Source organism: Enhydra lutris, unplaced genomic scaffold, assembly GCF_002288905.1.
Source record: "Enhydra lutris kenyoni isolate GAN:26980312 unplaced genomic scaffold, ASM228890v2 scaffoldscaffold10, whole genome shotgun sequence".
Lineage (NCBI taxonomy): Eukaryota > Metazoa > Chordata > Mammalia > Carnivora > Mustelidae > Enhydra > Enhydra lutris.
The window spans coordinates 648,124-661,004 of NW_019154094.1; the positions used below are offsets into that span (position 1 = coordinate 648,124).

At 43.2% G+C, this 12,881-nt stretch overlaps 1 protein-coding gene across 3 annotated transcripts in view; it reads right to left on the bottom strand.

Annotated features, from left to right (window-relative positions):
* The window catches only part of LOC111144354 (bromodomain containing 4), a 92,281-nt gene that overhangs the window by 78,684 nt on the left and 716 nt on the right, over positions 1-12,881 (bottom strand). The window contains exon 1 of one of the 3 annotated variants that reach the window (XM_022498616.1): positions 12,707-12,727. The exons of the other annotated variants lie outside the window; for them this stretch is intronic. The gene's annotated coding sequence lies outside the window, so the exon portion shown is untranslated. Of the gene's footprint in view, positions 1-12,706; positions 12,728-12,881 lie in introns of those variants that run through there. 3 annotated transcript variants of the gene reach the window in all.

Below are 12,881 nucleotides of genomic sequence, written 5' to 3' on the forward strand. Positions count from 1 at the left end.
AAATAAATAAATAAATAAATAAATAAATAAATAAATAAATAAATAAATAAAATATATATATATAAAGAGGTGAAACCAAATCAAGGCAGGTGAAGTTTAATTCCACTCATGTGAATTTCTTCGAGACTCCTCAGTAGAGTGACACAGCATTTAGTGACCAGATGCCCAGATGAAAAGGAGATCTGCCCAGAGTAAACCCCACCCCCGACTATTCCCCACCCTGGTGAGTGCCTCCAAGGAACAGATGCTTGCTTTCAGAACAGTCCAGATCTCCATCCAAGCCTCAGCTGTCCTCAGATGGACCAGCCAAAATGCCAGCTTCTTTCCTATGCTCACAGCTGGAAGATCTCTCTTCCTTCAGAGTGGTTGGCCTATACTTCTCAGAAAGCACTCCCGCAGTCTACCTTGTGCCCACTGTGTACCATCCCAACCATCTACACAAGACAGAATGCCTCCTTCCACAGCTTGTAGAACAGAAATCAAGAGCATGTAGGAGATGCCTGGCTGGCTCAGTCAGTGGAACATGCAACTCTTGACTTCCAAGTTATAAGTTCAAGCCCCATGCTGGGTGTAGAGATTACAATCTTAAAAGATTAAAATCTTGTGGGGGGGGGGTGGAGGCAGGGAGCGAGCAAGCACGTGCATGGGCTCTGGAGCCAGGCGCTGCCACTTACCAGCTCCATGCCCTTGCATCTCTGCTCAAGGGATGAGCTCTCTGGGCGTCATCTTCCTTTTACAAAACAGAGAAAATACTAGCACCCAGTTAGTAAGGTTGTTTTCTGAAGACTTAAGGAAAACCTAGGAGGCTTTCTTAGAAATCTAGCACCTGGGCCACAGTAACCACTCAACTACTCACTAAAACAGAGCGCTCATAAAGATATGCTCAAGCTTCCCATCTGGGGAAACAGTGAGAAAGAGACCCACACTGCAGCTCCATATATTAAGGCTGACAGCCAGCCAGGTGACTCATGTTTGACTTCACCATTTCAAAAAAGGCAAGCAGTACTAGAGGGAGGGAAAAGAAACAAACAAACAAAAAAACCCAAAAACCAAACAAACAAACAAAAACCAAACAAACAAACCTTAGTTCAGAAAATACAGTTCTACCCTTAAGAGGAAATCTTTTCACAAACAGGTATGGATCAAAGACAAGCGCTGCCTCAAGGTGAACAGAGGGAATGTGGGGGTCTGGAAAGCAAGCAGAAAGAGCCACAGGCCAGGAAGGGCATTCAGCCCTCACAAGTACAAGAGAAGGATGCTCACACAGGGTTCCCAAAGCAAACAGGCCTGGAGATGTCCTGAGAGAGGACCCTGAGGATGGGCCAACTGAATTACAGGCTGCATGTGCTGCAACTCCAAAGGGCTCCAACACTGGTAACTCAAAACTGCATTGCTGGGATGACAAAGATACGTGTTATGATTCTGAAATAGATGAACACAAAGGTGGTGTTATTTCCAGACAGCTAATCTGTCAGCTCAATTGTTTCCTAGTGTCAAAAGGAAAACAAATAAAGACATATACACATGACTTTCTTACTTAGCAGCTTTTTATAACTGAAAGCATTTGAGCATCAAGTAATTTTCAACCAAGATTACAAATGAAAACAACCTACACATGGATGACACCACCTTTTACAAAACTCTTCCAGGGGGGCGCCAGGGTGGCTCAGTGGGTTGAGCCTCTGCCTTTGGCTCAGGTCATGATCTTAGGGTCCTGGGATCGAGCTCCGCATTGGGCTCTCTGCTAGGCAGGGAGCCTGCTTCACCACCACCCCCCGCCCCGCCTCTCTGCCTACTTGTAATCTCAGTCAAATAAATAAAATCTTAAAAAAAAAAAAAAAAAAAAACCCTCAAAACGCTATCTTGCTTCTCTTAATTACAGAACAGAATGGGGAAACTGCTCAAGCAACAAAAATCATGCCCATACAATAAGACTATAATTCAAGGGACGCCTGGGTGGCTCAGTTGGTTGGACGACTGCCTTCGGCTCAGGTCATGATCCCGGAGTCCTGGGATCGAGTCCCGCATCGGGCTCCCAGCTCCATGGGGAGTCTGCTTCTCCCTCTGACCTTCTCCTCGCTCATGCTCTCTCTCACGGTCTCTCTCTCTCAAGTAAATAAATAAAATCTTTAAAAAAAAAAAAAAAAGACTGTAATTCAACTGAGCAGAGCAATGGGATTAATTAAAGCCAACACCAACAGTAAATGAAAAGGTGAAATATCCATCAGCACCTAACAAGTTTAATCTTCAAACTTTAGAGATTAAGCAGTAATAGTTTTTAATATTCAGTATTCTTAGAAGTAACAGGAGTTCTTTTCCATCCTCCAACAACTCTGCCCCAATTGCAGAAGTATGAATTATTCAAGCTTATGGTACTGTGTTTCCTATTCCTTCCTCCACACAGGGATGTGGGGAGAGACAGCGGAGTGCACCATGTGCCACACCTGGAGGAGCATGTTCATATTCCTAAACTAAACATTATGCTGAAGAATACTTTGCCATCCCACAAGTTCTATCTCCCTCAGCGTGTAGTTCTAGAGCATACATGAAGAGGAGGCACTAAATCACAAGAGGGACTCACAGCCCTTATTCTAAGTCTACCCACATCCAACACCACCAAATAATAGGCTAACTAATGGCCTGCTGGGTTACCTTCTGGAGCAAAAGCTCCAGGCCAACACCCAACCCTGGAGACAGTTTTACCAACAGTGGCAACTGCACTGAACAAAAACCTCTCTTCTTCTGCAGCCGCTGACAGGCCCATTCTGACATTCCTCAACCCCAGAAAAGAAAACAAGCTGGAAAAGAGAGGTACACAGGGGTCCTGGGTAGGTTTGTAGCACTGCTAACTCTCACGCTAACAGCTCTATAACACCCTCTGGAGCATTTTACAAGGACAGACCAAAATGGGCGCTCCACACTGTTTCCACGTCATATTTTTGTAAATGTCTCCAAAAGCAGGCTGTGTGCAAAAAGGAAAGTCTTCAAAACCACCAAGAGCCTTTTAATTAACATAATAATAAACGCATTCAAAGTAAAATTCAGGAAATTCATTTTAGTACATGCTTCTTGGATTGGCTCTGGTTCATGAGAAACATCTCCACAACTGTACAACGTTCAGCATAAGCATTTTTTCCAAGAGAAAGGACCCACAGCATTCGTCACATTTTTTAAAGATTTTATTTATTTGACAGAGAAACAGTGAAAGAGGGAACACAAGCAGGGGAGTGGGAGAGGGAGAAGCAGGCTTCCTGCCAAGCAGGGAGCCCCATGTGGGGCTCAAACCCAGGACCCTGGGATCATGACCTGAGCCAAAGGCAGATGGTTAACAAATGAGCCACCCAGGCACCCCAGCATTTGTCACATTCTTAAGATGACCTCTGACCTCCCCTCAAGTTAAGAACTAAAGCTCTGGGGCACCTGGGTGGCTCAGTCAGTTGGGTGGCTGCCTTCGGTTTGGGTCATGATCCCAGGGTCTTGGGATCAAGCCCCACGTTGGGCTCCTAGCTTGGTGGAAAGCCTGGTTCTCCTTCTCCCTGTGCCTGCCAGTGACTCCCCTGCTGTGCTCTCTGTCAGGTAAATATATAAAATCTTTAAATATATTAAAAAAAAAAAAAGAACTGGGGCTCTAGTGAGAAGCAGGGCTGGTCTCATCCTTGGCCACTGGATCCTCAATTATTCCAAGGCTCTTAAAGGACTGAATAAATCCAACAGCAAGAACTGTAGGAAAATGATTACTCTAGCAATGCTTAACACTTGTTTTTGATTATGGAAATCTGAGCAGGCTTTCTGTAATACTAGAGGAATGCCAAGCAGCAGACTTTACAAGAACTCAAGTACAGAAACAGCTTAGCAAATGGCAAAATTACAACTGTAGTTTTCACAGGCATGGACGAAAGATGAACCCAGTCTACTGAAATGCTCTCCATTACAATTTCATTCATACAAGTGTTTACTGAAATTTACGTACCTGGTCTATTTTCCAACTCTTGCCCTGTGCTCCCTCCGTGTACAACCCCATCTCACCCCTGTGCTTCCTGAGGACTTTTTCTCTGGCCAAACTGGACCCTATCATCCCTGGTGACCTGAGTCATCTCACTCTTCCCAAAGACACATTGAGACTTGGCTTAACGCCTCTCACAGCTCCCCACAGTGGCTCCCTCTGTACCCAGCACCTAGCAAAATAAACCATTTAATCCTCTACAAAAGGATTTGAAATACACGATTCTTAACCACCTTCTCTTTACCCTTTTCTTGAGTTACGAGAGTCACTCTAAGCGGATTGGAGTTCTGATTTATGACTTAGTATGGAAAATTAGCTTCCCTTTCAGCCATTCAAAATTTCCTGCTTCCAGTTAAGGGGCACACCACTTCTAATGAAAAGACAGACTGCTCAACCCAAGTATTTCACCTAGCATGCCTCATAATGATGAGCAAGGTGCTGCTGGGGTGAGCAAGCAGAGGGCAGAGATGGGTACAGGTCCCATGTCTGAGGCACAGTGGTTTGGCATTCCCATTCTGCATACAGTCAGTGATGGGCAATGATCCAAGTCAGAGTCTTCTGCCATCAGACAGCACTATTGGGGAAGACTCAATCTTGACCCTGAGATCAGTATATCAGAGATAGGTAACAAGCTCTGATGTCCCTGTTTGAGACCCACTCGACTTCTTGTCACATCAGCCAACAAATTTCCCTCTTAACAGTTTTACATTAGTTATTTATACCAGAAATACCTAACCAATAAAACTATTTCCAAAGACAAAGAAAGAAAGAGAGAGAGATCTTAATTGGAAAGTTGGAAGGAGAGTTTCTGAGAATAAAGGACAGGTAGTCTGCCTCACACACTTGAAGTGATAAAAGGCCCCAAATGGAATCACTTGCGCTAAGTTCCACAGTCACCAAACTGAGACTTAATATCTAATTATGGTTTCAACTTCTCCCAGGAGTGGAATTTTAAACCAGTCAATCTGGAATTACTTGGTCAGCACTAGTGAGGTAATCTGCCCAACTGACCCCAGCCCCTAAAGGAAGGTGACCTTGCCTAAAACAATCTGCTCTTCACTGTTTGTAACTTCCTCATCCTGCCCCCTTCTGCCTATAAAAACCTTTCATTAACACAGCTCTTTAGAGCTCTTTTGTATTTACTAGGTGAGATGATGCTCAATTCATGAATCATCAAAGTCAACTAAGATCTTTAAAATTAACTGTTGAATTTTTTTAATACACACACACTCTCTTTATATAAAGTATATACTTGTTTTGCCTGTTGCAGACTACTGACAACCTTTACCAATACATATTTCCTCAACTCCCCCACCCACTCCAGCCCCTACAGAGAGAGAGGGCTCAGCAAGCAGTGGGTACAAGGAAGAAAGACACTGAAGAGCAATGCAATTCACCTGCTACTAGAAAGCATACGCAAGGTTCACCCTCGGACAAGTGGGGAAGAAAGAGACTGCAATACGGTAAAGAGGAAAAACTACCATCAAGGTACCTACAGTTACAAGTGAATGGTATCTAAAACAATGTTATTTAACACTGTTCTGACAGGACCCACAATAAGATACTCGTTTTATCATGTACACAACATTACATATAGTCCAAGTAAAGATTTTATGAAATACTCTTCAATGTGTGACACCCTTTGACATTTCATTTTTCCCCCTAAATAATGTGTGCAACCCTTAAGTTTGGCGGGGGGGGGGGGGGGGGATAAAAAACAAGAATGACTTTCTTTTAAAATCTAAATTCTGGCCGAAGTTGTCTGGAGCCCAAACCTATTACCCCATTTTACATGAGAAACAAGACTTAAGAGGGTAGGGGACTGGTCCAATGCAAGTACAGTATGTCCCTGTACCTGGTTCTCATGCATGCACATACACTGTGCTGGCAGGTTCCATACCCCATGCAATTCTGTTTACACCCTCACATTAACAACCTGCTCTGTTTTTTCCTCAAAAACAGTAGGAAATGTTTCAGCTGTAAAATCCCCAAACTGATCTCACTCTCTTCCTTTCTCCTTATTCTTAAAACACAAAACCATCTCAAAGGCCAATGTGCCCACAGATGTGTATGTGTTATGGCCTGGGGTAGGACAAATGCGCACATTAGCCACCTACAAGGACACAGGAATTACTAATTCCTGTTCCTGGAAACTTCACAACAGCAAGCCCCATACCGCTCCCCTGGCACTGCTTCCACAGTGCGTCAGCGCCTCCTGACTTGACAGCAACAAAGAACAAGTACGGACTTTGAGCCTTAAAGAGAACCAAGACAAGGAAGGTGACCACTTTCAAAGTAGAGTCTGGACAGCTTTTCTCAAAGCCCTTAAGGCAGAGCAAAGCAAGCACTCCCTTCAGACCCCGCTCAAACTGAATACAATACAGACCCCTCCCTCCCCTGTACCTTCCGGCCATCCGCCAATGCTCAGGTATACAGATTCCACTTTACAAATAAGGAAACTGAGGTTTAGAGAAATTATGTAAATCACCTGAGGACAAGACCAAAAGGGTACAGGGCTGGGACCAAACCTTGACAGTGGTCTCCACAGTTCTCCCTCTCCAGTGACACAGCTCCAACAAGCCTGCTCTCCACAGCCCAAAGACCTAGAAGTTCCTACACTGGGCAGAACAGGCCACTACTTGTCAAGAAAAAGATCACAGAATAGCCTATACTTAGCATGAACTAAAAAAAAGTCTTTGTAAGTATGTCACAGATCAAAAAGAATAGCATATTCATTCAAGCACTCTTAATTTGCAGTTAAATGCTCAGATTTGCCTGATCTCTGAAAGTTATTTTCCAAATGGGTTTAACACAAAAAAACACCCCCATATGTCACTGGTCCTCATGGTCCCTAGTAACGGTGACTGACATCAACTGGTTCATTGGGTCAACAAGGCCCAAAGTCCCTTAGTAGGACCTCAGCCTCCCAACCAGAAACTCCACTTTCCTGGCCCATCCAGCTGCCTGTCTCTCTTCCAGGGAGAGGCTGATTTGTGACACAAACCTTCTTGGAGATCGGAATCCTTCTATCACACCAAGATGTCAACACAATTCAGATTACTGCCAAAGATGGTAGGGAAAAATGCTGTGCTTGTGCTCTGGAAAAACTTTAGTCCACCAGCGACTTCTGGCACCATGGCCATTGCCTTTATTCATATAACCAAGTTTTAATGAAATAGGAAAGTTACATTTCAGGCCTGAAAATACACCAGGCTACATTTCCCTGCTACATCATTTCCCTAAACTCTGCAGCCTACATCCCAGAGTGAATGCCCCCAAACCACTGAATTTCCCTTAATCCCATTAGCATCTCTTTTAATCTCAATATCAGATAAAAACAAATCCTCACGTTAAAAACAAAACAACAAAAAAAAAAACCCCAAATCCCCACTTTAAATCACCTCCTCCGCTGGTCTCCATGCACCGTTTACTTGGGAGAAAGGCACAACACAAAGGGGATTCTTCTTAAAAGGCACCTGGTGGACCTTGGTGTCACCTGGTGACGATTTCTAGGATTACCAGCTGGTGTACTTTCCTAGCCTTGAATAGCTCTACTCTCATACCTGGCTATCTCTTCCCACTTTCATTTTTCACCCTGGGCAATAATAGGAAGTAAGCAGCTAACCTCGAGAGGGAATCACCTCATTTTACCCACAGATGAAAAAAGTGAAATTTGTGGGAGGTAGAGAGAGAAGCTGAAGGCCACACAGGTGGCAGTAGGGCCAGGACTCAAACCAGGGTCTGTGTCGTACTGGTGGTATCAGTCTTTGGAGCAGGCTAGCAAATATGAGACAGATCAGATGTCAAGAGGCTGCATACTCTCTCCCCGGTACCCTTCCCCAGAGCATTCAGATAACACTGGGCTCCTATCACAGTATCAGGAATTCTGAGACTTGATTTCAAGAAACAAAGTCCAACTCTGGCAGGAGAGAGTAGAAAGGTCAAACAGCAAGATATGGAGACATATCTCCTTCTCAGAAGCCTTCAGAACACACTCAAGAGGCCATTTTGTTTTGATCCAATTGCTTTTTATGGGAAAAAAATGTTAAAAACCTCACCTTTATAAACAAGACGCTATCAAGCTGTAATGGTGTAGAAATGGACATTTGTGGAACTTTTCAGGAAAACTAATTTGTATCAAGGTTTAAAAAATGCACAGCCTTTGATCTAGTGATTTCCTCCCTAGACATGAAAAAAGACAACTTGAAAATCATCTCCAAAGATGGCAGAATTAAATTATGGCATATTCATATGGTAGAATATTAGACACTATTTAAAAAGAGCATCTTGGAAGTGTTCGCAATGTAATATTTTAAAAATATTTAAAATTTAATTTAATTTTAATATTTGAAAATTTAAGAGTATAATCTAATTTTGTTACTCATAAATAGAAAAAAATTGGAATACAAATGAGATCAAGGGATAGTCTGACACTTCACACTGTTAATACTGCTATTTTTCAAATTATTTCAAATGACCACAAACGACTTTTAAGAAAGAAAGAAAAAAAAAAAAACCTTACAATCTCATTTTCAAATGATGGTGGATCGATCAGTGCTATACCCCTTCAGGGTTCAGTCAAGAATGGGACAGATGGCTGTCTGCCCTAAATTTGACACTGGACTTCATCTATTTCTTTTGAGTGGAATATATCCCATGATTTAAGGTGGGATTTATGGATGCAGCTTAATGAGTTGTAGTCTGTTAAGACTGAAAAAGAAAATTAAGGGTTTTAACAATTACTCTTTACAACACTAGAAGTTTGGAGTGCATCTTCCAGAAGGGTTTCTGTACCTTACCAGCATTTCAAACTGTTCTCTAGGAATGTACAATTTTTAAAAACTAAGTTGGGATCAAACCACTCAGACCGTACTACATGCAACATGCTGACATCCTTGCACTTCCATTTCCTCATTTTTTTAAATGGGTACACCCCCAGCTCAGCAAGCTTTTCTTTTAACCCCTTGTGAATACACTACAAAATCAAGGCAGTTAAAGTCATTGCACATCGTCAAATAGATACCATGACCCAGCAATTCCACTCTTAAATATCTAAGAAAATGTCTGCACAAAAACTTGTACATGAATGTTCACAGCGGCCAAAGTGGAAACAACCCAAATATCCACCAACTAATGAATGGGTAAGTAAAATGTGGCATGGATTCACATAATGGAATATCATTCAGTTATAAAAAGAATGAAGTACTGGGGTGCCTAGGTGGCTCAGTCATGAGGCATCTGCCTTCAACTCAGGTCATGATCCCATCTAGGCATCTGCCTCAGATGCAGATGCAGGTCATGATGCCAGGGTCCTGGAATAGAGCCTGGCAGAGGGCATCCTGCTCAGCATGAAGCCTGGTTCTCCCTCTCCCACTCCCCCTGCTTGTGTTCTCTCTCTTGCTGTCTCTCTGTCAAATAAATCATATCTTTTAAAAATAACCAAAAAATTAAAAAATAAATTAAAAAAAGAATGAAATACTGATTCATACTACAGTACAAACCTTGAAAACATTATGCTGAAAGAGATCAGACACGAATAGCTATATTGTTTGATTCCTGAAATAACCAGAAGAGACAAATTTATAGAGACAGAGAATAGATTAGTGGTTGCCAGGCACTGGTGGGCAGGGTGGGTATGGACAGCCACTGCTAATGTATAGGGATTTCTTTTTGGAGATGTAAATGTCTTCACATTCGTTATGGTGATGGCTGCACAATTCTGAATATACTAAAAACCACTGAATTGTCCACTTTAAATTGGTGAACTGTATTGTATGTGTGAGCTGTACCTCGATAAAGCTATTATTTCTTTAAAGAAGGATATTTGGTGGGATTTTATCACAGTAATAGTGTAATGCTCAAGTTATACACAATTTACATTCAGTAAATGTTTGGCAATAAAAACCCTAATAAAGCAACCCGCCAAAGAAAACTCATGTGCAAATATCTTTTTGTTTTCCTTTGCACATGTAAGAGCTCAGGAACTAATCACTGAAATTGGGCAATCACATCCATGAAATCCAAATATTAAAAAGAAAGTGCTCAACGTTAAAAAAAAAAAATCAAGCTTTTACTGACAACATGAAAGTCACATTAAGAAATGTTACCCATACATGTTTATTACCCACTTCATCTCCCTCTTAAAATACTTCTCCCAGGCCACTGTTGAACCACAGCCCAAACCCACTCACCACATTTCAAACTAAGTGGGAAATGTACAGTAGACAGTGCACAAAAGCAACTGCACGCCACATTGCCCAGACTATAAATAAGTTCACTGCAATTTCTGGACCTTACCATCCTAGTTGAAAGTCACATTACTTATAAATCACTACTAGCCAATTATGTCCCCTCCTAACATTAATTTAAGAGGAATTACTTGCATTTGATATGCCAAATTCTTGCTTAATTATCTCTCCAGTTTGTTCACTCAAAAAATATTTTAAGTGCTCTTCTAGGTGCTGATGATACAACAGAGAATTAAAATAGGCAAAACCAAGCAAACATAAACCTGCCTGCATGGAACTTACATTCCAGTAAAACAGAGAGAAAAATGTAAAATTTTATTTTTTACAAACTCATGTCTTATGAATTAAAAATGAACTGTCATAAAAAAAAAAAGAACTGTCAGCATTCGCAAAGAATCCCATTTCTCACCTTGCAAACATGCAGTCCTTGCTAAACACAAAAAATCACAAAGACTTACAAAATATCAGTAGCAGTTTCCAACGACAAGCTTTTCTTTCCTTTTTATACATTTGCCGGGCACATAAAGACAAACACGATCTACTTTACAAGTTTATTTAAAATCAGAAATCAAAATACTTTACAATACAATTGTGAGAGAGGACAGTGGGTTGTCAAAAGACTTAACAGCCCCTAGTCTTCAAATCATAGAAGTACCAAGTAATTTTTGCTTTAAATTAAGAACAAGGATTCCAATCTCCTTCTAGATCTATAAATCTCAGGTCATTCAATAACCTGAATTGTGTAACAGAAAAATATCACACCCTCCCAACCTCCAAAAACAAAAGTGCAATTTAGTACAAAGATCACAACTGGCTCAAAAGGGTAACTTTCAGAAACAAAGTCTAAATTCCTTTAAACAATTCAATAATTTAGTGGAAATTTTACAAAGTGGCCAGACTTTTTTTTTCTCATCACCTTCCTAAGCTAGGGAAGCTTGTCAGATGGGCACCCTGGAACAGTCAAACTCTCTTGAAAATGTAGCCACTTTCAAATTCCAACTTTAATCTGCAGGCAGAGCTCTTTATCTTCAGCAAATTGGCTGGGGCTGAATTCTAGCTAGATGTACGCAGGTGGGCTCATCTCCTTCCAATTACAACCAACTAAAGTGATCCTATTAGATTTACTCCACAGCTTGAGCCCTTAGATACTATGCTTTCTACTAAGGAAAGGGGTATGGTGGATAACTAGGAAACAATGCTTTTTTTGTTTTGTTTTTTAAACAAATCATGCTTTTCCTTCTAGAGTTAGTCACTGGAAACCATCTGAGAGGTTTATCCTCCCCAGAATGAAGTTCTGGGGGAGAAGGGCTTGGTTACCTATACCACCTTGAAGAAAAGATAATCCCCAACCAAACTAAACCAAAAGGAATGTTTTATTAAATTACTGGCAAGGTCATAAAACAGATTTTACCATCCAAAACCTAGTTGGAATTGAAAACACATTCATAAATCCTGTTGAGTATAGCTTTCTTTACCACTTCCAGACTACAAATTCTAAGGACTAACAACTTAAGGAACCTGACAGCCCCATTCATAAAAATCTCCCCTTATTACAGCAGCAAAGAGCCACTGGCTTAGAACTACACTGAGACTTCGTTTTTGTAAACAGGGACAGATAGAGCTCTCTCAAAGGGAAGCAAAGACACTTCAATTCTCACGAAACAGGCTCGAAGAGGTCACTTCTTGCATCCAACACATAAAAATGAAACCAAAGACCAATACCATAAACCGCACCAGGTTGCTGAAAACATTAAATGAGTAAACAAATAAAAACAACATTTCAAAACACACGCGTGGTCTTAAATAAATGGGAGGTCAGCCACTGAGCAAAAAGCACATGACTCATCCACAGACCTGAATATAAGTATTTACACTGTCCACCACACCAAAGTGGGATTTCCCATTTTCATCCAAGGCCAGCGCAAGCCTTGGGGGCAGCTCAGTCGGGTAAAGTTGTGCTGCTTCCGTAGGGGCGGGGGGGGGGGTGTCATTTTATTTCGCTGAATCACAACTCCCCCACATCTCCACCCCAAACCACCACCCCGCACAACACCGCAAACAGACGAGGCCGTAGCAAGGAAGCCAGCGAGCACCGACCGAGCAAAACAAAGCGTCCAGCGCAGGGCTGCCGGACTGGGAGTGGGTGGGTAAAGGGGGTCAGGTTCGCCCGACACAGCACCGCTCCCACCCACGAGGGTGTCTTCTGGCAGGCGTGCAGCAGCAGCCTCCTTCCTCCACCTGGGGACCAGCTCCATTCTCCGCAGAGATACGGAGACAGCCGGGAAGGCGAGGAAATGGGGGCGGGGGCGCGCTGCCCCAGTCCGGGTAGGAGGACCCAGGCGCCGAGAGAGAGCGCGCTGAGGCCGGCCCACGTGAGCGCCGGGGCCAAGGCCGCCTCGGGGACCGCGGTCGGGGACAGCGGCGCCCGTGGCCACCACGCCGGGCCCGGACTTACCGGGGCCGGGCGCGCCGCGGCCCCGCGGCGGCCGCTTCCTCCTCCTCCTCCTCCTCACTTGACAAAATGGCGGCGGCAGGAAGTGCCGGGCGCCTCGGCCCGCCCCCCGCCCGCCCCCGGCCACCCGCCCCGCCGCGGCGCCCGCGCCCCCCGCCCGCGCCCCTGCCCCGCCGGC